The sequence below is a fragment of the Somniosus microcephalus genome, chromosome 6 (genome assembly GCF_052327205.1).
Source record: "Somniosus microcephalus isolate GS21.2 chromosome 6, FLI_Smic_1.0, whole genome shotgun sequence".
NCBI lineage: Eukaryota > Metazoa > Chordata > Chondrichthyes > Squaliformes > Somniosidae > Somniosus > Somniosus microcephalus.
The window spans coordinates 55,113,180-55,139,364 of NC_140992.1; positions in this window are offsets into that span (position 1 = coordinate 55,113,180).

Below are 26,185 nucleotides of genomic sequence, written 5' to 3' on the forward strand. Positions count from 1 at the left end.
AATAGTTGTGCTTCCTGAAATGTATACCTGTAATTGTGCCACTTTTGATTAATTTGACAGTATTATTTTGTGTTGTTGACCTCTCAGTAGATGTCAGTTTTCTTTCAGTTTAATATGGCATTAATTTTAATTGGCATTTGCAGCGTTTATACTTGATTAACATCATATATTATTCTATTACTCATTCCTAACCATAATTTTGTAATATTAATTCCATAGCACTTTCATTCGAACATCAGCAAACATCTTCAGCAAAGTACAATAAATAAAAGAGAACACTGTAGAACGCTAGACCGATGGACTGAAAAAACAAATAGGACCAGCAGCCTACAGGGTCATCAGTGCCAAAAACACTGCAAAAACTAATCAATGAGCATTCCAGAATTTATACTTTTCTTCCTTCTACCTCTTCCAAAATGAATCAGCTGATACATAGAGAATATTTACTTTGGCCAGAAACTTCAGGGCTCTTGAGCAATGTTATGCTGCCAAGTATTCTGTAAGAAATAGATGCTGGAATAACCAAAATGTAATCTAAGTTTCAGAAAAATAAAGATTAGGTGCCAAAATGGAATGGCCTTGGGATGTGAGCAAAGCATGTGTATTATCAGTCAGTGTCCTCCCTATATCCCCAGCACAATGACGCCTAATACAAGCAGATTGTTTAACTTAGGTTATGATTACAGGAATAGAGGACTGTTGTGATTGAAAAGCAGCAATTCCAGAATTTTTTTTAAACCTCTCGTACAATGCTTCCTGTAACAACACAAAACAACAAAAACAGATGCAGGGTTCCCTGGACCTCCTAGTGACTTCTACATCTGCCTGCACTGGATCAGTGAGGTTGGCCCTGTGCCGATCTCCTCTTTGCTAAGCTGCCTGTCTTTTATTTCTCTCAGTATCTATATCATTCCCTACTCTAACATCAAATGGCACGGACGGATAAACTTCCAGTTCTGTAACCTCGGTATAACCAAAATATTTCAGCTAAACACTAGCCATGGGTAGTTCCGTGATCATCCACAGTCCCTGAATGCAGGTAATTTTATCCTTTATGTAATGGCTGTTCTTAACCAGGCTGCCATGTACTAACGTGAATGAGCACCCAGTGTCTCTCAACCCCCTTACATGCATTCCATTCACCATGACCGGGTGAAGATACATTGGCAGTCACCCCATAACTGGTCAGCTCATACCTTATAAGCAAATGTGACCTCCCAGTTTGCATCACAGGATTTCTATGAGGCTAGCAAGGGTTTGCCTTGTGACCTGCCTCACCAGATTGAAGTTTGATAGTTGACATGTGTGATTTTTCCAGAAAGATTTTGTGCTGAAATTTTGTACTTATCAAGGTATAGGTGTTGGAGACTGGGATATATTCCCACTTTTGGTACCCAATATCAACATCAAACACTCCCGAGTTAGGTACAGTATGGCGAGCTGGATGGTAATGACTCCCTCTTGCCTGCTTTCAAAATGTGCCTTCACTGCAACTTAGTAGAACACCTTTTACTCATTTCAGTTTGATTTGCTTTCACTTAAAGAGATGGCCTTATTGCCGTACTGCCATGTTTCTCTGCGTATGAACCCCTGTTTATATTCAATAATTTCACTATACCCAGGATAGGCTTGCATTTGTCGTCTGGCCATTGTTGCCCAACTGATTGTCATTTTTGCAGATCCATGGAGACTCTTTGATGCTAGGATGAAAGCCTTCATTCCAGTTTTTATTAGTGAATAGATCCACTCAGCACTCTGTTAGAATTAAGCCACCAATTTGCCCACTCTGTATATGGCCACATACCAACCTGGTTATCTGTCAACATGTAAGTTTATTGTTTTGTCTGCTGAAAGCTTACCGTGTGCAGTGACCATAGAATGACCCTCTTAAGAAAACTAAAGATGTCTGTCAGAGTTTAATAAACTGTTATGTTACTCTAGTTTATATAGGAATTTGAGAGATGACAGGATTAGGCTCAAAATGTCAGAAACAGGCAGAGTGTAATATGTGTATGTCATTTTTTTCTTGCCAAGCTTGCTGTCCATTGTCTAATAGAATATCATTGACTGGGTACGTTCTGCTACCATCTTTTATCAGGGACATATTGAGGACTTTTGCAATTTATTGGAAATGCAATTCCGACCTTTCTTTGACCTGTCTAACTTGATTATTTTCAGTGGAATACTGATGATGAACTTTATTAAGTGTCACTTTGAATTAGAATGTGCACATGGATGTTTTAATGGGGCAGGAGAGGTGTCATTTCAGTTCTCATGTTTGTGTGACTCTGTGTTGTTCAAGTAGAAGTGTTTTTGGGGTCAATTTTAAAGTCGTGCCCAAAAATAGGCATGAAGTCAATGGATTGGCAGCTCCGCCCACCTGCTTTTGCCAACATGGGGCTTGTGCACTTTTAAGGCCCAGGCCTCATTGGCATGCTGCTGGCAAGCTGCGGGTGCCAAGTAGGCACTGACGTAAGAAAACTACTAGGCACTTGGTCTGAGTATTAAACAAGGCTTTAATCAACTGTTTTTCAACATGGAGATCTAGTTGTGTCCTTCACTAGTTCCTGTTAAAGAATGTCCTGAGCAAGCTGGGCCCATGCCCGAGTATTTATACTCTCCCTGGACAGCGCCACCAGCAGGCCGCCCAGTATTACTTCATAAGTCATTTCCACATGAATGACAAGATTCATGTCAGGCACCCCATTGCAGCTCAACATTTTATGGGAGTACAGTTTCCATGCTGTGCCAACTGGCAGGCCGGGCGGGGGTGGGGGCAGGGGTGAGGTGATCATGGGGAGGACCTCGAATGGGCTGGTAGCAGGCCAGAGTTCTTTTGGGGCCCCAGGAGGAGCAGAAGTGCTTTTCCTAGACCCACCAAACAAATGACAAGTTTCCTGGGCCATTTCATGAGTGGCCTCCAGTGGACCCTTTAAGGACCATTGGTTAGGGCACTCACCACCTGTATGGCACAGGCTCTGCCCATTTGTATTTGAAAATTGCACTCAGGACCCTGCAGCCTGTGTGGAGCTAGGATTTGCACATGTAAGCAGTCTCCTGCCTCTTTCAAGTGGGCAGTCTGTTCGCCTTGGATGTTAGTGGGAAGGCCAAGGTGCCCCCAATTTTCAATTGCTGGCCACCCCACCCATTTTTCTGGCAGCCGGCAATTGAACGTCGCTCCCTTTATTTGTAAAGATAACAGTTAATAATATACACCAATAAATTACTGTTGCTTCATTTCTAGTAGGTTGTATGTTGGAATCAGGACAATGAGGGAGACACAAAGTGATAACTGAGTTGTCAGCTTGTGATCTTCTATTTTGAACAGTGTGCTGGTAACTGTACTGTTGTTCCTGTGGGGTTGATTGTTCATAGTGCAGCTTTTATGCCATGCTCATCTTATAGCCCTGCAGTGTATATTGGCTCTTGTTGCTTTGTGTTCATCCATCACAAACCCTCCCTTAAATTATCACTACCAATCCTAGTCATGTCACAACCCATCTCTTACATCACAGCTATCTAGCCTGGGCACTTCACATGCCCTCTTCTGCACTGACTAGTCAGCTGAGACATGCCACAGATCTTCCTTGACACTGCAGATACCCAACCCAGGCATGTCACAAACTGTCCGCTACACGATAACTATCCAACATTATAAATATCAATTCTCATATGCCGCTGACCCCTTTCTGTGCTGTGCACACCCAGACCAGGTTTAACATTAAGCCTTCTCAAAAGTATAACCATCCACACCAAACAGCATCTGTAGTGGCGCTTCTTAGTTTCCAAACAGGCAGCCACTGAGCTGTGGGGCTGTTAACAACGAGTAGACGTGTGTCGAAATAAAACGTTCCCAAACGTAGCTTTGTCTTTTAAACTGTTTACTATAACACTTTACGAACAGAATTACAAAGCAAACACATATAAACGAACACGGTCAAAAACTGTATTGCACCAAACCTCACAACTTCTGCCTCCTTCAGCCACGTGGAGTTTAAACTGTAAAATGGCTGCATACCATGTGTGGCTTAGGGACTGTACCATTGTGGCAAGAATGAAGGGGGTGTCTCGGACTATACTACTGGAGCAAGAAAATAGGGGGTTTCTTAATACAATAAGTCAATCAGGTAAATTAACTGTATTATGCTATTTAACCAATATTTTAAAGTATTTTCTTAAGCTTTTATGGCTCTTACATTCCGGCCCCTAATTGACTAGGCACATGAAGCGTATCAATTACTCAAACATTAAGAGTCATAAACTAATGAGTTCAACATATTTACAATATAAGTGTCCACTTTTTTCGTTCAGGAACTTTTCACGCTGCTTCTTGTAGCAGGCAGAGCTTTGTGATCGGTCTTTCCAGGGTACTGGTCTTGGTTTGCAAACAAACGCGACGAACGACGCCTCTGGAGTCTGGCATGGTCTTAATTATTTTTCCCATCAACCAAGAATTTCTAGGGGCTGAATCATCCACGATTAAGACAATGTCTCCGACAATGAAGTTCCTCTTTATTTTGGACCATTTTTGACGCTCCTGTAGCAGAGGTAAGTATTCTCTTGTCCATCTGGTCCAGAAAAGGTCTGACATATACTGAACTTGCCTCCACTTCCGACGGGCATACAGATCTTCCTTTTTGAAGACTCCCGGGGGCATGGCTGGCTGTGTTTTCAACAACAACAGGTGGTTCGGAGTCAGGGCTTCGAGGTCATTGGGATCATCTGATGTCTTAGTTATCGGTCGGTCATTAATGATGGCTTCGACCTCGCACAGAACGGTTTGGAGTCCCTCGTCGTCGAGCGCTTGCTGCTTCAGTACAGAACTGAGTAGTTTTCTTACGGTGCGTATCTGTCTTTCCCAGACACCTCCATGGTGGAATGCAGCCGGAGGATTGAAGATCCACTTAATTCCTGTTTGCATCATGGCTTCTTGTATTTTAAGCCGATTCCAACCTTCAATAGCTTCCCGTAGTTCTCTCTCCGCTCCGACGAAATTAGTGCCATTATCAGAACGCATAATGGACACCTGACCTCTTCTACAGACAAAGCGCCGCAAGGCGTTAATACAGGAATCAGTGTCAAGCGTGTGTGCCACCTCAATATGAACTGCTCTGATGGTCAAACAAGTGAAAAGCTCACCATATCTCTTGACAAGGCTCCGTCCTCGCTTTACCTCGAAAGGCCCGAAATAGTCCACCCCTACGTTTGTAAATGGGGGCTTGTCTGGTAACAAACGGTCTTCAGGCAGGTCTGCCATTTTCTGCTCCCCAGCTCTAGCGTGTAACCGTCTGCAAACAATGCATTCAGAGAGTATTTTTCTTATTACAGAATTAGCTCCTGGAATCCAGTATCTTTGTCTTAGCTTCGCAAGCACGTGATTCCTCCCACTGTGTCCAATACTCTGGTGTATATGCTGAAGAATGAGAGTAGCAACCCGGAGGTCCTTAGAAAGGATAGCAGGATGCTTGGCCTCCTCTGGCATAGCAGATTTGTTTAGTCTCCCTCCCACCCTCAGTACTCCATCTTGCAGTGTAGGGTCCAGCTTGTAGATATGACTACCTTTCTTGATTGGAGTATTTCGCTGTAAAGCTTCGATTTCTTCTGGGTATCTTTGTCTTTGACTGAAGCAAACTATCTCCATCTCAGCCTTGGCCAAATCCTCCACGGTCAATGAATTCTTACTCAATGTGGTCTTGTGCTGATGCATATACTGCTGTAGAAGCATTCTCTGCTTATCGGGGTTACTTTCAGACTGACTGATAGTGGCTCGGTACTCTTTTCTCTTACCGCTCAGGTGTAGCAGCAACTCTTTCAACCTTAGAAACCATGCAACTGCTTTCCTCAACTGGTGCCATCCTGAGAAATGGTTAACAAGCTTGTTCACTGTGTCAAAGTTCTCTTTCGTAGTTATGAGATTTACTGTGACTGATCTCTTGACTTCGACGTCGTCTTCAGCAATCTGACTTGGCATATCTGGTCTTTCTGGCCATGATCTCTCTGTTTCCAGCAGATAACTTGGGCCTTGTATCCAAGTTTCACTCCTCATGAAGTTTTCAGCCTTCAATCCCTGTGAGGCTTGATCTGCTGGGTTTAATGAGGTGTTTACATGCCTCCATTGAGATGGTTGTGTAGCTTCTCTAATGGATGAGATTCTGTTTGCTACGAAGGTCTTGAAGCGTATCTTCTCATTCTCTATATACTTCAGCACCGTCGTGCTATCCGTCCAGAAGACAGATTCTTCTAGTGGGAGCTGTAACTCTTTCCGCATCGCCTGGTCAACTTTAACTGCAACAACCGCTGCCGTCAACTCCAGTCTCGGGATGGTGACCTGCTTCAGCGGAGCCACCCTGGATTTCCCCATGAGGAAGGCACAATGTTTCTGGCCCTGTTGATTTGTCAGGAAGAGATAAGTAGCCGTGCCATAGCCGTCCTCACTGGCGTCCGAGAAATGATGTAGTTGAGCCGTCTTTGTAACTCCAAAACTCACGGGCTTGATGCATCTACTGACGTTGAAGCTAGAAAGTTGTTGCAAATCTGTCAACCATCTGTGCCATCTCTGAGCTTGACCTTCTGGGATATCTTCATCCCATCCTCTCTTGTCTCTACACAGCTCTCGTAGCATCAGCTTCACCGGCAGAATGAGTGGTGCCAGGAATCCAAGAGGGTCGTAGATGGAACTGACCACGGAGAGAATCCTTCATCTTGTGGATGGTCTTTCGTTCACCATTATCCTGAAGTTGAACGTGTCTGACTCAATGCACCATTGTACACCAAGAGCTCTCTCGATAGGAAGGACATCGTGGCTCAGGTCCAGATCTTTGACTTCAGTGGCTCTTTCCTTTTCTGGGATAGAAGCTAGAACTGCTCTGCTGTTGCTTATCCACTTAGTCAGATGGAATCCTCCATTCGAACACAGAGTTCTAAGGTCTCTTGACAGTGCGATGGCATCGTCTTCTGTTGACACGGACTTCAGACAGTCATCGACATAAAAGTTTCTGAAGATTGTCTCCACAGCCTCTGATGGTGCTTTGCCTTTGCCATCTTCTGCAGTTTTTCTGAGAGCGTAGCTTGCACAGCTGGGAGATGATGTGGCTCCGAACAAGTGTACGGCCATTCTACATTCCACCATCGCTTGACTAACGTCGCCATCTGGCCACCAAAGGAAACGCAGAAGATCAGCATCTTCATCAGGGATTCTGACTTGGTAGAACATTGATTCTATGTCTGCCATCATGGCAACGAGCTCTTGTCTAAACCTAGTCAAGACGCCAATGAGGGTATTAGTAAGATCAGGACCTTGAAGCAGCTGGTCATTCAGTGAAGTTCCTCTGAATGAGGCAGCGCAGTCAAACACTACACGGATCTTTTTCTTCTTTGGGTGATACACACCGTGATGAGGAATGTACCAGACCCTTCCATCGTCTCTGTTCAACTGTTCCTCGGGCACTTTTACAGCATAGCCTTTCGCTATGATGTTTCTCATGAAGCCTTTGTAGTCTTCGTGAAAGTCGGGGTTCTTGTTCAGCTTTCTCTTTAGACTGATGGCGCGTTGCTCTGCTATGCAGCGATTGTTCGGCATCTTCGCGGTCTGTCTTCTCAGTGGCAAACCAATGTGATAGTGGCCATCAATGAACTGTCTAGACCTTGTCATCAAATCCATGAACTGATGGTCTTCTTGTGACATCTCTGTCTTTTCCTCACAGCTGCGTTCTGAAAAGTCTGCGTTGAACTGCTGTATCAACAGCTCTTCAATGCTTGCGATAGAGATGCGATTAACTGTGACATTTTGTCGTTCCTCCTTGTTCAACTTGTTGCCATCATCTCTCCTTACCAGTCCATTGACTACCCATCCAAGGGCTGTCCTGACAGCGTAGGGTCCGTCATCCTTGCTGTTTATCACCTGCCATGGCTCCATAGTTTTGTAGGCATTGGTTCCAATTAATAGGCCAATTTCTGCTTCAATGTATGGGAGACGCACCTTTTCTAGGTAAGGCCATCTATCCACATCCTTCTGCAGGGCTAAGTTCCCTATTCTAACAGGAATCTCCCTCTGTGTGAAAACATTAGGCAGGTCTGTGAAGTCCTTCTCTTCAAGTCCACACACTTCTAAGTCTGACAGGATATAACTTTGCATTGACTTCTCATGACCCATGGTGCGTAATAGGATTTCTGTTCTTCTGCCTCTAACGTTCAGCTGTCGCATGAGTGATTCTGTGCAGAACGTTGCTGAACTACCTGGATCCATGAAGGCGTAAGTCTCCACAAGCTTCTCGCTCCTCTTAGACTTGATCTTTACTGGTACGACGGCAAGAATACAATCACTGTCACCGGCCCCAGTGAGTCCACAAGTCTCTGGTTCTAGCGACACCAGAGCACTTGAAACAACCTTCTCGTCGGTATTGTTTTCTTCACTCTTCTTAGAGACTTGTTCTTCTTTATGGATATGCAGCAGACTGGGATGTTTCCGAGTGCACTCTCTGCATGTTGTTCTTTGCTTACAGTTTCTACTCAGGTGCCCCTGAGAGAGACATCCAAAACATAGGCCGTTGTACTTCAGGAATTCGATTCTGTCCTTATGTGGCTGTGCTTTGATGTCGCTGCAGAAATCCAATGTATGATTCTTCTGGCAGAATAAGCATGGCTTCTGAAAGGCATTAGCAGGCGTCACTGTGCTGCTCTTTTTGGGAGATGAGTTCTGGGGCCTATCTTCCTCGGCCTGAGTGACGATAGTTGCAAAGCTGCTTCCCCTGGAACCACCTTTCCTGAGAGTCTTTGATTCAACAGGCTTGGCTTTCACTCTTCCATCGGTGGTCGGGCTGGCGTCCTGGATGTTTCCAAACAATGGGTCCCTAGCAATTTTAGCCTGTTTGTCTATGAAATTCACTAAGTCTGCAAACCTGGCTCTACTTTTCCGTTTCTCTATTATCTCAAAGGCTGTTCTTCTCCATTGTTCTCTCATCCTGTAAGGAAGCTTAGAGATGATGATTCTCATAGTCGTAGGATTGTCCATCTCTTCCATGAATTCAACATCCTCCATGGTGTTGCGACATCCTATGAGGAAAAGAACATATGCGTTCAATGCCTCTCCGTCTTCCGATCTGATCTGTGGCCACTTGGTAGCCTTTTCAATATATGCAGTGGCTATCTTCAGCTCATTACCATAGTGCTCCTGCAGCAACTTCCTGGCTTCTATGTATCCCCGGTCCGGTCTCATGTGTTCACAGCTTCTGACCAGGTCTTGTGGTTTACCACTGGTGTACTGTCCCAGGTAGTACAACTTATCACTGCTGCTCTCTGTTTTGGAGTCAATGGCTTGTTCAAAGGATCTGATGAAGGGCTTATACTTGAGTGGGTCGCCTTGGAACACTGGTATGTCTCTTTGAGGGAGTTGAAACAGATTCTGTTGTTTTACAAGCATCTCTGTAATTTCGTTCTGACATTGCATCACTCGGTATAGGCTTCTCCCTGTGTCTTCAGGCCTCTGGTGGTCATCAGCAGGGTCTAGTCTAGACCGTCTGACGTCTGGGGTAGCATCACGTGCTCCTGTTAGTGGAGAGGCCAGTCTTCCATGCTGTAATGCCAGGGGATTGCCTTCGGACTCTCTTGTAACTCTTGAAGGTGCCCTGGATCCAACTCTATGTGACAACATTGACTGGCAGTATTTGCTCCCGCCATCCTGTGAGCCTTCATAATCTTCATACGCACTCAACCTGGCGTCTTAGACCGCGATAGCTGTTTTTATCTCCAGCTGTTCTTTCTTTGCCTGCACCTGGGCCTGTTGGGCCTGCAGTTGGGCCTGTTGGGCCTGCACTTGGGCCTGCAGTTGGGCCTGTTGGGCCTGTTGGGCCTGCAGTTGGGCCTCTTGGACCTGCAGTTGGGCCTCTTCCCGTTCAAGAGCTTGCTTCTCTGCTAAAGATGCTGCGCGCGCCATCAACACCGCCCGTTCAACCTCCTCCCTCATGCGTTGCGACGAGCTTGTGGTAGAAGCGACTGACCTGCGTCCAGAAACAGAGCTACCTTCTTTTCGATTTTTGCTCGGTCTGGCGGAAGTCTCTGAAATGCTATCGTCTGGTCCGACTTCATCGTCAACTTTATCTTTCTCTGCTGTATCAGCATCTTGACGAATCTTTAACATCCACTGTTCTGTGGCCTTGATATAGTCCTTAATGCTGGTTGATTTAAGATCAAACCAGTTGTGCTGATCAGCGTTTCCCTCTTCTTCAGACAGAAGTGCTAATACATCTTCATTGAGTACATTAAATTCTTCATGCAGCTTGGAGAAATCGTAATACATTATGTCTTCAGCTTTCTTAATATTAGCATTATCTTCCATGAGACGATCAATTATCTTCATTTTTCCAGTTATCTGAGCTAATTTAGCCTTCCTTGCACCTATGCTTCTATGTAACTTCTCTTCCATTGCCTTTGGGGGGAGCTTTATTTCCCTCTTTTGGCCAGCAATCCTTCTGGCTGGGGGAAGCTCCTGGCTCCGTAAGGCCTCGGCCATTTTACCCACAGCTCTTATTTAGCTTCTCAATAGAATGAACAAAGCAAGTAACAGTCACTGTACCTTCGCCTTCTTATATTGTCGTCTGGCTCCGTGACCATTCATGTGTACGTTCGCCGACGATTCCGTCCTTTCCTTCTTAGGGAGCAAGTTTTTGACTAATGTAGTGGCGCTTCTTAGTTTCCAAACAGGCAGCCACTGAGTAACAACGAGTAGACGCGTGTCGAAATAAAACGCTCCCAAACGTAGCTTTGTCTTTTAAACTGTTTACTATAACACTTTACGAACAGAATTACAAAGCAAACACGTATAAACGAACACGGTCAAAAACTGTTCCAAACCTCACAACTTCTGCCTCCTTCAGCCACGTGGAGTTTAAACTGTAAAATGGCTGCATACCATGTGTGGCTTAGGGACTGTACCATTGTGGCAAGAATGAAGGGGGTGTCTCGGACTATACTACCGGAGCAAGAAAATAGGGGGTTTCTTAATACAATAAGTCAATCAGGTAAATTAACTGTATTATGCTATTTAACCAATATTTTAAAGTATTTTCTTGAGCTTTTATGGCTCTTACAGCATCAACTGCCCTTTCTACTACCTTAAAGCTACATAAAGCTAGGCTGATACTCCAGTGCAGTGTTGAGGGAGTGCTGCACTATCGGAGGTGCCGTCGGAGGTGCCGTCTTTTGGATGAGACGTTAAACTGAGGCCCTGTCTGCTCTCTCAGGTGGACGTAAAAGATCCCATGGCACTATTTTGAAGAAGAGCAGGGGAGTAATCCCCGGTGTCCTGGCCAATATTTATCCCTCAATCAACATAAAAAAAAACCAGATTATCTGGTCATTATCACATTGCTGTTTGTGGGACCTTGCTGTGTGCAAATTGGCTGCTGCATTTCCTACATTACAACAGTGACACCAAGACAACACTTGAAAAGTACTTCATTGGCTGTAAAGCGCTTTCAGACGTCTGGTGGTCGTGAAAGGCGCTATGTAAATGCAAGTCTTTCTTTACATAGCTCAAACACACTGCTGACCCTTCTGTACATTGTCACCAAAAAAATTAATACACATCATGTCACCTCTATGTCACTGCCTACAGAGCCCACATGCACCATTAAGATATCTTGACACTGCCTCGGTAGTGTCAATCATCCTTAGCACCTCTGCTACCAAATCCAGAAACCACCAACACTCTAAACTGGAACATTGCTGTCATATTTGGGAGACAGACCTCAGAATTCAGTCATAGCTGTACTGCCTATCAGTTCTGTTATTTGATATCACTTGTGATTTTTGTCATAATTCATCAAGTCTCCCAGTGTATTTTGTATATTTATATGTCTGTAGAGTAATAATATTTTACAGGTTCTGGCAGGCACTATTTTCATTATGAAATCTGTGGTGAGACAAAAGAGTAGTTTCTGCACTGTCAGATAATCTGAGTGAATGGGATACAGCAAACACGGTGGATTTGCTTGTTGTAAACCTTAAGGACTTTTATAGAGAACATGAAAGGGATTCATGACATTGAGCAATCTAACACATTTACTTAACTAGGGTATAGCGCATTGACCGCTATTTTACCAATAACAAACCTGCTATGATATAGAATACAAATCATTTCAAGATTTCCTTTAAGCAGGCAGTAGCTACAGTTGTAGGAAGTTACGGATTGCTTAGATTATTGTCCAACTTGACATAAAACAGGGAACAAAATCAAACATAAGTGGCATACACATCTGGAGTTCTGGAAAAAGCAAGCTCAAAGTAAAATGTCATTAGTGCTGTAACAACCACTTCATCTTTAACCTGCCGTCGACCTTACAGTGCACTCTCTGTTTGTTTGCTGTTCCCATAACTACTGTTAATGGTTATACTCATTGTTTCATGTTGGTGATTCTGACAGCACATATGATGCCAGCCCCCTTTATTGTATCTTCAAATGCTCTTTTGTTGTTTCTATTCTCTACATTTCACTTTCAATAACAACTCCAAGACAACTAGTTTTTGTATTTAAAGACACTCTGTTTGCACAGGAGTGCCTCTTAATATATTCTTATGAAATCAATGCTGTAAGATCACACATTCTTTTTTAAATGCTGAGTGTGTGTGCGTGCATGCACGAGAGAGGGAATAAATGGAATTTGACCTTTAATAGAAAATTATATTCACACTCAGCATATGAAGTCCTATTAAAGGGACACCATTTAACATTTTTAGAACAAGATTGTATGAATATACAAGTGATACAGGTTAGAGCAAAATGTGATATATAATGCAGAGTAAAAGTGTGCACAACCTAATAACCTTAAAATTAAGTTAAGATACTTTAAATAAAAAATTAAATATACTCTCAATAAAATGTAATATGCATAAAATATTTTTGTATCAAATGCATATGAACACAAACAGAAATGTGGCTTTGACTGACATGAATTTAAATTGTTTAAGCACCAAAAATGATCATTTCTTTTTGGATAGAGGAATGGCAGCTGTAACAGCAAAGCACTGAGCTCCTAACTCCAAAGGTCACAAATTTGAAATCAAATTGTCTAATGCGTAAATTCATGTACTCTCAACTAGACTACTTGAGGAAAAATTGTGATAAAACAGGCTGCTTCGTTTCAGATAGTGAAGCAGCTATAATGGTTGTCAGGAAGCAGGTTACATACAGTTCAGGTCTTTCTGATCAACAAAACACCACAGTGGGGAGCAGGTGAGGGTTACCCAAAAAGTTGTGATGGTGGGAATAGTGATGGGTGCACAGGGGAGTGGTAAGGACAGGATATAAATGATTCACAGGAAGAGAAAAACATCAGCAGCCTCCCTTGTACTTAAAATCTTTTGAACAGGGATAGATTATATTTATTCCAGACGCTAAAGGAGATGGGGTGTGGAGGGGTGCGGCGGCGGGGAAGAGATTTGTGTACACTGACAATCATTATGAGAGAGTCTTTGTACACTAAGGAGGTACCAGTAGATTGGAAACAGGCCAATGTGCTGTCAATATTGAAAAAGGGGAACAAAAGAGGAACAGTCTTATTTCTAGTCCATGTAAAATAATGAAATCAATTATCAGATGTGTACTTGAAGAATATCTGTACAATAACAACTTAGTACATATCAATCCAAAATGATTCAAAAGGGTTTGATCCTGCCTGTCTAATCTCCTCGATTTATTTGCAGATGTAACCAGCCCAGTGGACCGTGGTAAGTCTTATGATGGGTTTTACCTGAACCTCCAGAAGGCGTTTGATGATGTTTCACATGATAGGCAATTAAACCAAAATCTTTGAGAATTCAGTGGAGGCAAAAACTCTGAAATCATTTAAGAAGCAATTGGATGCCGTGATGGGAGACTTTAGGGTCCTTGTGGATGGATGAACTAAGACTGGCCTTCACATTCCTAATCCTATTGGCCCCAATTTCCTGGGTCACACTTATGCAAAAATGTCGCTGAATTTATGTTGGTTTCTGTGCCAAATGTGCTGATGAGAATTTATTCCAAAATTTCCTGCGGAGCTCATTTACCTATGCCGAAACATAAAAAACTGTTTAGAACAAGCCCAAATCCAGTGACACTAATAAGATCATAGAAACTTGGTCGCTGTCCAGTGGCAGAACCAGTGGTGCGGGGAGGGGGAGGGTGGGGAGGCAGGGGGTCATGAAACCCATTAGTTTGAGGTTGGCTAACACATCATTGGAGAACTGCCTCTGTTTCAGTCAGTCACCCGTCTTTGGCCGACAGATTCGGCCTGCAAGTCTGAGCATTTCCCAGCTTTGCCTTTGGACTAGGTAAGTCGGCATTCCCTAGTTCCCAGCTCGGTACCCTTTCTGCCAAGTTGGCCAAGTCCTGAGTTCGACTGCCCACCCCACCCCCATTTGGAGAAACCCAGCTCCACCAACTGCTGCTGCCTTCTGCCATGGCGCCTCAGTCTCAGAACCGCTTGCCTCTGTTGCTCCTCTCTCTCACCATTATTACGCAAAACAGGAGTTTGCCCATTGGGAGGGCTATTCCAGCTGCTTAATCTTTCTGAATGGGTGGGGGTGGGGTCTGAAATAATTTGGATACAATGAGACTGATAGTAATTTGATTAAGTATAGTGCAGGTCTCAGTAAGAATTTTTTTTTAAATTGCAAAGAAAATCACTATCAAATTCCAAACATCTCAGTTACTCCAATATCAGGTAACTTCGGACCATTGTGCACTTAAATGTTTGGCGCAGATCTATGCCAGCCCATTATTTGCGGAAATCCAGGCAACTCGCGTGAACTGGTCTTTTGTATGGGGGTGGAGCTATGTAAACGAAAGCAGAGTGTTTCAGCGGATGTATCTCAAAAGTAGCGCAAATGATCAAGGAAATTCATGCGCAGCGATGTTTCAGTGTAAAACTGCATTCATCAGTTATGCGCGAATTTCCTTACAAAAAAAAGCACAACGCTGCTCTTACACCATAGTTGCACCTAAACGATCATTGCCGCTAAACAGAATGTACCAGTACTGATTTTAAGTATATAGGGACTGAATGCCTGAGAAAACAAATGATATTAAAATGATATCAAATGCATATCTTTATTCCTAAATAAGCCACTGGTCAGTTATGTTGAATTGATTAAATTTATTTCATGGTTAATAACATCTGCAGCCCAGAAAAATGAAGCAATTTCCTCTTCAACAGGGCACTTTAATTAATTGGCTTCATTGGTACAAGCATTCATAGAACAGTGCACTACTTAATTTTGCAATCAACAGTAATACACCAATCTATAAATTCTGTGTCTCTAATTTGGGACACTGTTCACCAACATTGTTATGAATGGGTCACTAATGATTGACACTTTGGTTAATCCTCATAATACATGTAGTAAATTCCAGTGTGTGTATTACTGATTGATCTTACTTAGTGTAAAGTGCATTTTTTCTTTTACATTTTGCATTCTTAATCTGATTGTGATCATTTCCATTTGGTTCCCATGTGGAAGTTGCAGCTGTTGCAAGAAGATGATATCACTATTAACCCTCTGGGCTTATGATAGCAAATCGGCACCATATCCAAAAATAATACAATACTAAAGCAAAGTTTTATTTATTCAGTTTCTTCAGAGAATACCATTTCAATGTGTTTCATATGTTTCAACAGGAGGTTATAAAACTAAAGAATAAAGTTCCCTCTACATCAAGAAATCAATCAAACGAAGTCACGCATTGTTCTTCACTAGCAATAGAGCATAAAGAATGTAGGAAACACATAGTTCTGCCTAAAACTTCAGAAAAGGTGATCCCTATGATAGACTTTCATATTCTGAATTTTAATACACTGCATTCCACAAGTCCACTTTGACAAGTGTATGGTATTCAAACAAGCTGAGGCCAAAGGTATTGCAAAGAGAAAAGGCATTGATTCCATCAAACTCCACTGACTTCTAGATGTGATTTTTTTCAGATGGATTCAGCTTCTTAGATCTGGATTTTGGGATATTTGTAAATCAGAAGATCCAATCCTTCCTGCTGAAGTGCGTTTCTCTGGACTAAAGCAAACGTGAGTACATCTCCTTGCTATACCATTAGTGAAAAAATATGCGATTGCGCCAGGGAATTTATGCTTTCCTACACCCTGACAAAAATACTTTTTAAAAGTTACATTCATTATAATGGTATTATTGTGTGAGGGCGAGTAGCCCGTTCTCTTTAAACAAACATTTCCCCTATCTGTACCTTAGAGAACTGTAAGTGACCTGCTATGAGGGCTTCCATCAATGCTCCTCTGAAGCTAGTCTGGGTGACTCCTTCCACATGTTGAACTGCTTGGTTTTCACATGGTGATTGGCCAAGATAGTATGGCTGTGATTTATAAGTCACTGTGTAGAAAATCAAATACTGTACGTGAGCTAGCTGCGCAAATGAATCTATCATTTAAAAAGAAACTTTTGTTTTGTTTGTGCAAATCTAGTCAACAAGAAGTGTTTTGCTCTCCTCTTGTATAAAACAAATGGCAAGGAAGGCTGAAAATTGTGCCTTTACTATTTGTTTTAAATCTGAAAAATTAATATACAATATTGAGAAATTTTATATAGTAGGTTTCTATAAGTTAATGATTCAGGAAAAACGTTTAGTGTTCAGATGTCATATTAGAAGCCATATTTGATATAGTTTTTTTCTCCAGGTTCAGATGGCCTAAGTTGTAGGAGAAAAAAACTGTTTATTAATGCCGACACATGGCAAACAAATCTTCTTAATTTTAATACAAAACGTACCATTTTCAACAACAACATATATATATAAACCGCCATTAGCATAGAAAATCATCTCAAGGCATTTCACAGAAACAAAGGCTGAAACTATGGCCACCAATGGTGGAGTGAAAAATAGGAGGGACCCACAAGATGCAGGAGTCAGAGAAATGAAGTGATTGGGAGGGGGTTATGTAGCACTGGAGAACATTGCAGAAATAGGGAGGGATCAGGCTATGGATTAACTTCAACACAAGGTGAGCATTTTAAATTAGAGACGTTGGGATTTCGGGAGCCAATGTAGGTCAGCGAGGACAGGAGTGATGCATGATTGGGCCTTGGTGCACGATAGGATACAAGTAACAAGAGTTATAAATCGGCAGACGTTTATAAAGAGTAGAGGATAGGGGACCAGCCAGGAGAACTTTGGAATAGTCTGGAGGTGACAAAGTCTGGAGGTGACAAATGCATGAATGAGCATTTCAATGTCAAATATGTTAAGGTAGGGATGGAAGTTGGCAATGTTACAGAGACGCCAGTTGGTGGCCTTTGTGATGGAGAGGATATGAGCTTGGATACTCAGCTTGTGATTGAATTGAGGTTGCGAACAGTCTTGTTCAGCCTGATAGGGTGGCTGGGGAGGGGGATGAGCCGATGGGTAGCGGATGGAGTTTGTTGCAGGGTACAATAACAATGGTTTTGATCCAACGTTTAGATGGAGCAAATTGTGGCTCATCCCAGACTAAAGGAATAATATGACCCCTCCCCCCCCACCCCACAACCTGGCAGGAATAGTGAAGGTGGGAGGATTAAGATGGTGGGGGGGTGGGGGGTTCCTGTCCTCCACCTATTTTTTCCTAAATTCAGACATGAATAGGCCATCTGCCCCAGAGGAGTGGGGGCTTAATTTAAATGGCAGAGTCATGTCCCAATGACAGCATTGTGATGCTCACACTGTTTTACCAGCAGGCCCGTCTAAGGCCCGCACAGTCTCCAACTTGCCAGTGAAAGCTGGTAGCAGCAAGGATCCTGGCCACAGGAGGCCCAGGTAGGAGATTTTTTTAAAGGTTCCCTGTGGGCCAGGAGGAGCAGGAGCATTCCTCCAGGCCCCACAGTATATATTGACTCAGCCCACTGGCAGTGAAGTCATTCCCGCCAGCTTCGGCGAGAGTCAGTGTCAGGCATGTAAATGAGGCCCGGGGGTTAAAATCTCCAGGGGACCAAATGGTTTGCCACCCGCTTCTGCCCTGTAATTCCCGATTCCCACCCCAAGTTAAAATCAGCTCTTAACTGCCCGATTTTCACTTCCATTGATTCTAGTTTGACAACCAGGCGGTAAATTGAAAATCTACCCCGTGTCTCCAGATGATGTCGCCAGGGGCGGCATATAGATGAGGAAGAGGAGGAGGCCAAAAATGGATCCTCTGGGGACTCTGAAATTCATGGTGCGGGGTTGAACAGCAGAGCCATCAGTTTGGCTACGATCAGATAGATAGGAGTAGAACCAAGCGAAGGCAATCCTTGTTACATATTGTGACAGGTAGCTTCATTGAAATCAACACACATGCTCTCAAGCCAGGTCATACCTTCAGCTTTAAGTTGGTTATATTCTGAGGCAGTCCCAAAGTCAAGTCCTTGCTCTGTGATGCTCAGTTAATAATCTATGTACTGCTCAAAGAGATCAGGACAAAGGAAAATAACAAGTGTGCCTAGTTACTAACTTTTTACTCTGGTATGCTGGGGAAGCAATCTTTTGATTCCCACACTGTGGCAGCCACCTGTGGCCGCATGTCTTCCTCCTATTTCTGATTTAATTAGCACCCATCAGCCATTATTGCCTCCAATCTTTCTCCCAGTAGGTCGTTCATAGAAACAGAGCCATTTTCTCTGAAGGTTTCAATAGGAGCGAGCAACATAAATGAAGCAAATTGAACAGGACAACCAATAATAACATTGCTTTCTCAAATTGCCTTAAAACATAAGTTACAAGTTTAATATTTTGACAAGTTTCATATTTCTACACTATCAAATTTTAAACAGCTATTTCTAAGCTATTACACTGGCATAATCTTTCTTTTGTTTCAATTGACACCCATGGCAAGGAGGAAGAATTTGAAAATACTCCATTGTTTATGCCCCATTCTTTCCAGAACAAATTTCAGGTTAAAGTTACTGTTTTAATGTGGAGAATTGAGCATTGTACTAGCTTTAATCAAATAAACTTGTGCCTTATTCATGAAGACTCATCAGTTCACCACTCTGATGTAATACCATAGCACATAGCTTAGCCACAGGTGTCTCATTAATGTGCATGTTCACTCTTCACTTTCCTGTCTGCCTCTATGAATGCTTTTCTCACAGTATACAGACCACATTCAGTTTATCGTCAGGAGCTATGGTAAAATGATTCCAAACAATACAAGTCTTTTTCCTTTTGAAAGATGGCTAAGTTCAGAGAACGGAAATGGCAGGGGTGATGGACCCACGAGTGGTTTTTCTGTTCGTCTGTGGGTGGTAGCTTTCATCTAAGTCAGATTCAGACTCAGATGACTGGGAGTAAGCCTCAGATGATAGCACTGTCTGGGACTCAGACACACGGAGACTCGGTGTCAGATCCTGATGATAAAGCAACCTCAGCAGAATCAGCAACAGTAGAATTGAGGGGGACGGCTGGATAGCCTTTGTGTGGGACGTAGCAATATTGTCATAATCGTCAGCCACTGGTAGTGCTATAGAATAGCGTTTCTGCAGGTGTTGTTTAAATGGGCTCCCTTCCAAATGACCTCTCTGCCTTTCTCTACTAATACCTTTGCTGCAATGGGAACTGAGTGCTTTCACTTCATTAAGATGAATGGTGAAATAATTCCAAAACAACAGATGTGAACCTTTTGGATTCTGAAACCCAGCCAGAGATCTGCATTCCTGTTAGGTGCTAGCTCTAGGGGCAGTGATGGGGGAGGTGCAATATTGTACCACTGACTGAAGTAGGGTGAGTGACAATTACTAATACTGGAGTTGACTGCCCTGGACATGGCCACATCCATGGTTTGAGCTTTAGGACTGTTGTGTTTAGAGAGGTGGGTGAAATATTTTGGCTTCAATGCATAATTTATTCTGGCGTTTGTTGCTTTGGTGATAAGGATTTTCTCCATTCATTCCACTTCTCAAAAGACCAAGGAGTCAATTTTGTATCTTTGCCGTACGTCGGTGGGTTGATGGTCGGGCCTCCTTTCCATTCAACTGGCGAGCTACCACCGTGTTCTGAGTGCTGGTCAGCAGCTCACCATTTCAGGGGGAGGGGAGGTGACAGAATATGCAGCAGGCCATCCACAGAACATGGGCCTGCAGCAAGGGATTAATGGAGAGAACTGGACGAATGGGGGTGACTAAAGGGGTGGAAGGATTAGCAGTGAGGCACAGGAAGCGCAATTATGCTCATTCAGCTGGCCAAAAAGTGCCAAATATTTTCCTTTAAGGGACGCAGGTTCAGGCCGTTTCCTGTTTTGTGTAGTAGGCAGATCCAACACTCAGTGGGTGCCACACTTACCTGTAACAAAATGGCACAGGGTTCCTAATGACATCATAGGAGCCTGATTTCCGCTGAATAATAAGCCTCACACCCGTATCCAGTGGGAGCACAGACTGCCCAATTGGAGGCCCTCTCAAAATGACAGTGGGTGGGCCTCGAGTGGGAAGCGAGCAGTAAATTTATTTTTGATCTCACTACCCCTGCATTCTCGCTGAAAAACAAGGTGCTAAAACCAAAATCTGAGCCCTTGCTCTTGGCTGATTATCCTGAAGAATTGATGAAATCTGTCTTCATGGAAAAGCGTTTGCCAAATATTTTTTGGGTGGGGGCGTGGGGGCATGAGGGTGGGACAGGAGGGGATGGCGGGTGAGGGAGGAGAGCCAATTATCACACTACCCCTATACATAAGTGAGGCAATGATACTTTTCAATGTGATGTATATCATTAAGTATTTGCAAACAAATTTGGAAAGGTTTGTCAAGCACTTCGTTTTTATGAAGATAGTGCTGGTGTATAGTAAAATAATACAGCTTAATCCCAGGTAATAGTATGACAGCAATCACTCACTGACTAAATAGTTTTGCATTGACTGTCGCTTTATTTCTGTGACATATGCATTGAATTTTAGTATTGGATTTTGGGAATATAGAAAAATAGAATTTAATCATGGCTGCACTAGAGGTCTGTACTTTATGAGCAACATAATTGCTGTTTTTGGCTACAACAAAGTAATATAAAAGGTGAACTTACAGAAAACACCATGACCCTTTTTAACAACTATGCAAGTAATTTTGAAATGAAGTGCCAAACATAGACTTTATGAACAAGACCAACAACAACCAAGCTTTGTTTTTACAATGCAAGCATGCTGTGAGAACTTTCCACTGCGTGAAAACCTTTTTCTAGTTATGTAAATTTTTACCAAGTGGTAAATTTCAAACAAGGCAAACACTTCCAACAATCAGTAATTGCACTGCAGACAGCAGCAACATCAGCAGCAATTTATATCGCTAACATTCAGCACCAAACATCAATATAAAGACGGCCGCAAGATTTTCTATATTCCCTTCTGTCTGATCATTTTCTCCTCTCTTTTTTGAAAGCGTGGGCACTTTGCTGAGGTACGATTTCATAGGTACAGCTCACCTAGTCCTTCAGCCATTATTCCTGTGTGTGCTTTGACGGTGAGAATTGGCAAACTATTCAGCTCTAGGGGGCATCAAAGCCAGGCCTGATCCTGTCCTGATGTTAATCTATTTCTTTTCTGTGCTTCAAAAAAAATGACTGCACTGAAAATATATGCAGCTGGGTGAATTAGTAAAATCTATACATGCAAACTAAGCACGCTACACATCACTGGCAGGCAGCTGAGTCAACAGTCAGTTTAACTCTCTTTCCCTCTAAAAACAATTAGAAATAAATTCTTGTTGTCAGTTTCTCGAGGTGACTCACAATCCATTCAAATTTGATTCAGGTTTAGACATCCTCAAAACCAGAGAAAGCTGGACTACGTGACCTCAGTACACTGCTGGAACCTGTAGTTTATCAATTTACTGTCTAAAATAAATAAAAACAAATAAATGATTTTGCTGCTGGAGGTTACACTGCCGTAAACATACTTTAAGTAGCAATGAAGAGTGTCAGTATATTAGGGTTTCTTTTTTAGTAGTGGCTTATGTTCTAAAATCTGCAAATGATGCAAACAAATGATTGAACATCCCGATGAAATGGGGTCTGGGTGCCTCAGCCTGATGCCATGCAATCTGTCCGACAGACCCCAGAACATTCTTTAGCTTAGAAATGTTGTCATCCACTCTCTCAGCAGGAACAGCGAATTCCCACTCGGTGTGTATACACTCGGCCACTTTTGAAGAGTGTTAACTTATTTCACGCAGAGCTCAGCTGATCCAATTTGCTATTACTGGGAAAGAGATGAATTTTTGCTTGGTGCTATATGGATTGCCTAAAAACCAACCTACCGTTCAGAGGTTGTCCTCAAGCAAATTACTAAAATACATATTTTTGTCACAGTTTGACCCCTTGAGGACAGCAGCAGCACCTCTACAATCACAAACAAATAAACTGCACATATTTTAACATGTTTACACAGTACTATGAATTACAAACTGCTTTATGACTCGCTCTGTGACATGCATTTCAAAAAACACAAATATCTTAAAGCGGAAGTTCTAGGTCAAGATATTTTATAATGAGTGCTACAACATGTCATTGAATATGGTGGGGTAGAAATTCAACTTCGGCGGCAGCACAAGGCAGGCGATATCGAATCAGTGCCCGTTACACACCTCATCCGATATTCAGTTCCATTCACAAATTTCTTCTCCAGTGTCTTTAGGGTAAAATCTGCTTATGGCCTGTTTCCTGCCGCATAACCAAGAGCATGCAGATATTGCGCGCCCCAACCGGTAGGCCTGAGGCTCGCCCAAAATTGAGCATTGGCCTCATTTCAATAATTTGAGTGAGCCTGTTGCGCCTCGAGAGACAGATTTCCCATTTCAAACAAATCAATTTCATGCCTCTTGCCTCATTGGCGCAGCCCTCAGGTAAGTACTGTAGGTGGGGAGGGGGCACCTCGGGGGCAAGGATAACAGGAGGGATGCAGATCGCTGGCCGGCAGTGGTCCTCAAGAGTACTGTGGAGCCAGGAGGAATAATCATGCTTCTCCTTGCTCGACATCAACCTGTGACAACATTTTTTTTTTTACTTACCTTTTTTGATAGTGGCCACATGCATGACTGAAAAAGGTGAGTGGAGCAACCCCAACACCTACTGTACTCAGGGCAGCCAAATTTGGCAGAGGAGTCCGAAAACAAGCATTAGGTCCTTGAATATGTTAATGAGGGGCCTAATGCTTGTTTTAGGACTCCTCTGTCTGCAAGAGACACCTAAACAAAGGCCCCAACAAATTTAGCTCACACATGAGCCAGTGTATTGCTAAATTTGTCATTGTTTCTCCCGTTTTACACCCGAAAAACAGGTGCAACACATACCAATTTCTAGCCCTTTATCTGAAAACCAAATGAAATGCAAGCAGGCAGCAAATGTCAAGACATGTGTTGTGTCTCCTTGTGTTCTTATACTATAAATAATACAGACACTTTTAGCTCATTTTAGTTACTGCTTTTACTTAGCTGTATTGTTGCTTTGTTTCTGTGCTGCCGCATGGTGCGGAGTTATACAAGATGTCCGACGCTGCACTGTGCACTGACCGTGCACAGTGTGCCACATAGCAATATAACTACACCATACCAAAGTAGTTCCATACCAAAGTAGTTCCATTTAACGATGTGATACTATAACAATGTAACATCCCTCTTTCTCAAAAAACTAAAACATGAAATTTAGCAATTTAAATTAACAAATATTATATCTAAACTATTATTATCAACTACAAAGAATTGTGAGTTTTTTTTTTATTTGCGATATCGCTCAGGTGGTTGGATGTTGTCCCTCCATCTTGTGGATTTGGTGGTGACCATTCCTCTCTGCAGTGTTTTGGTGTGTTCCGCTCTCGTTGTTGTTGTTGCTGTCGCCTTTGGAGTTGGAGTGTGCATGCTCGTCGTTGTTTGATTTGTAGCGCTTGTTTCTGGTGTTGTACTGCTTATGGTAGCTGGTGTTGTCAATGTTGCTGATGTTGTCTGCTGCTTATCCAGTTCAGGTGAAGGTCTGATGTGGAGTCTGTTCCGTCTGTATTGGTTACCAGGTTCAGTCTCTACGAAGTAGGATCTTGGAGTATCAGCTTTTCCAATGACCTTGGCTGGATTCCAGGTTTTCAACACTGGGTCTTGCACATGCACTGATTGTCCATTCAGCAATTCTGGTAGTGTCTTTGCATGTTTATCATAATGTTTGCTTCCTACGATTTGTGCTTCTGCCAGCTTTTGTCTGAAGTCCTCCTGGTCCTGGGGAGGATGTATTTTTGCTGGTAGTGTAGTCTTAAACTTCCTCCCATTCAGCAATTCTGCAGGTGATTTCATGTCTGCTTTCAGTGGTGTTGATCTGAGTGATAGGAGGGCAAGGTTTTGGTCTTCCCCCATCTCACTACTTTTGATGAGAGTTCTCTTGACAGTCTGGATCTGTCTTTCGATGAACCCGTGTCCCCTTGGGAAATGTGGGGATGAGGTTACTATTTTGAACCCATACTTTTCTGCCAGAGCTCTGAATTCACTCGATGTGAACTGGGTTCCATTGTCACAGATTACCTTTTCCGGGATTCCTTGTTCAGCAAACAAGCTCTTTGCAATCCTGGTGGTAGTTGTGGCTCTCAAGTCTTTCATCCTTCTCACAAAAGGAAACTTGGAATAGTAATCTGCCACTATGAGATACCATTCTTGATTGCACATGAAGAGATCTGCCCCAACAGTGTGCCATGGTCTTGATGGTATTTCACTAGGTATCATCTCCTCTTTCTGTTGTGCATTTCTGTATTTCTGGCATATCCCACATGCAGAGACCATCTGTTCGATATTTTTGTACATGCCTATCCAGTATACAGCTGATCTGGCTCTCAGCTTGCATTTCTCCATTCCCATGTGGCCTTCATGTATGAGATGGAGAAGTTGTGTCTGCATCGTCTTTGGCACGATGATCCTCGATCCAGCAAGGAGAATACCGTCTTCTACTGCAATATCATCTTTAATCGTCCAGTATTGACGAATTGTCGCCTGTACCTGCTGGATTCTCTCTGGCCACCCCTGTATTACTTGTTGTGTGAGTAGTTGCAACTTCTCATCTTTGCTAGTCTCATCTCTGATTTGACTGAGCTTTGTAGGGGTAACATTCACTAGGTGATGGATTTTTACTGTTAGGCCCTCCACCTCGTGTTTCTCATATGGTGACAATCGAGACAACGCATCTGCTAGCACCATTTCCTTTCCTGGCTTATATTTAAGCATGAAGTCATAGCTTTGGATCCTTAGAAGTAGTCTTTGCAGTCTTGCAGGCGCTTTGCACAGATTCTTCTTATAGATCTGTTCTAGTGGACGATGGTCATGCTCTATTGTAAATCGCCTGCCATATAGGTATGTATGGAATTTCTCGCATCCGTACACTACTGCTAATAGTTCTCTTTCTATGTTGGCATATCTCGTCTCGGCTGACGTCAAAGCCTTTGATGCGAAAGCTATCGGCTTTCCTTCCTGCACCAGAGCTGCCCCTAGTCCTCTGGTAGAAGCATCTACTTGCAGAGTGACTGGTTTTCTTCTGTCATAATATGACAGACTTGTTTCTTTGCACAACAGTTCTTTAAGTTGTTTGAAATTCCTTTCGTCTGATTCAGACCACTGGTATTCGCCGTCTTCTTTCAATAGCTCTCTGAGATTTGTTGTATGTTCCGACACGTGTGGGATGAAAGAACTCATGTATTGGACCAAGCCGAGGTAACTCCTCAGCTCTTTCTTGTCTTTGGGTGGTTTCATTTCAGCAATCGCCACAATCTTCTCTGGATTTGGCTTGACCCCCTCTGGTGTATAAATCATACCAAAGAATTGGCATTCCTTGACTTTACCTATGCACTTATCTGCATTTAACTTGATGCCAGCCTTCCTGGTACTCTCCATGGCCTCATGTAGGTGCATGTCATGGTCTCTTTCATCTGCTCCATAGATCTGAATATCATCAGCTATTCCTATAGCTCCTTCACAGCCTCTGTATGTCTCGTCTATTTTCTGTTGAAAGATATCTTGACTGACCTTTAGCCCGAATGGTAGCCGCAGGAATTTGTAACGCCCAAATGGTGTGTTGAATGTTGTCAATGTTGTTGATTCCTCATCCAACTTCACGTTCCAATATCCCTTTCTGGCATCTAGTTTTGAGAAAACCTTGGCTCCTGCCAGTGATGGCGTAATCTCCTCTAGCGTTGGGGTGGGATAGTGGTCCCTCTTTATCGCCTGG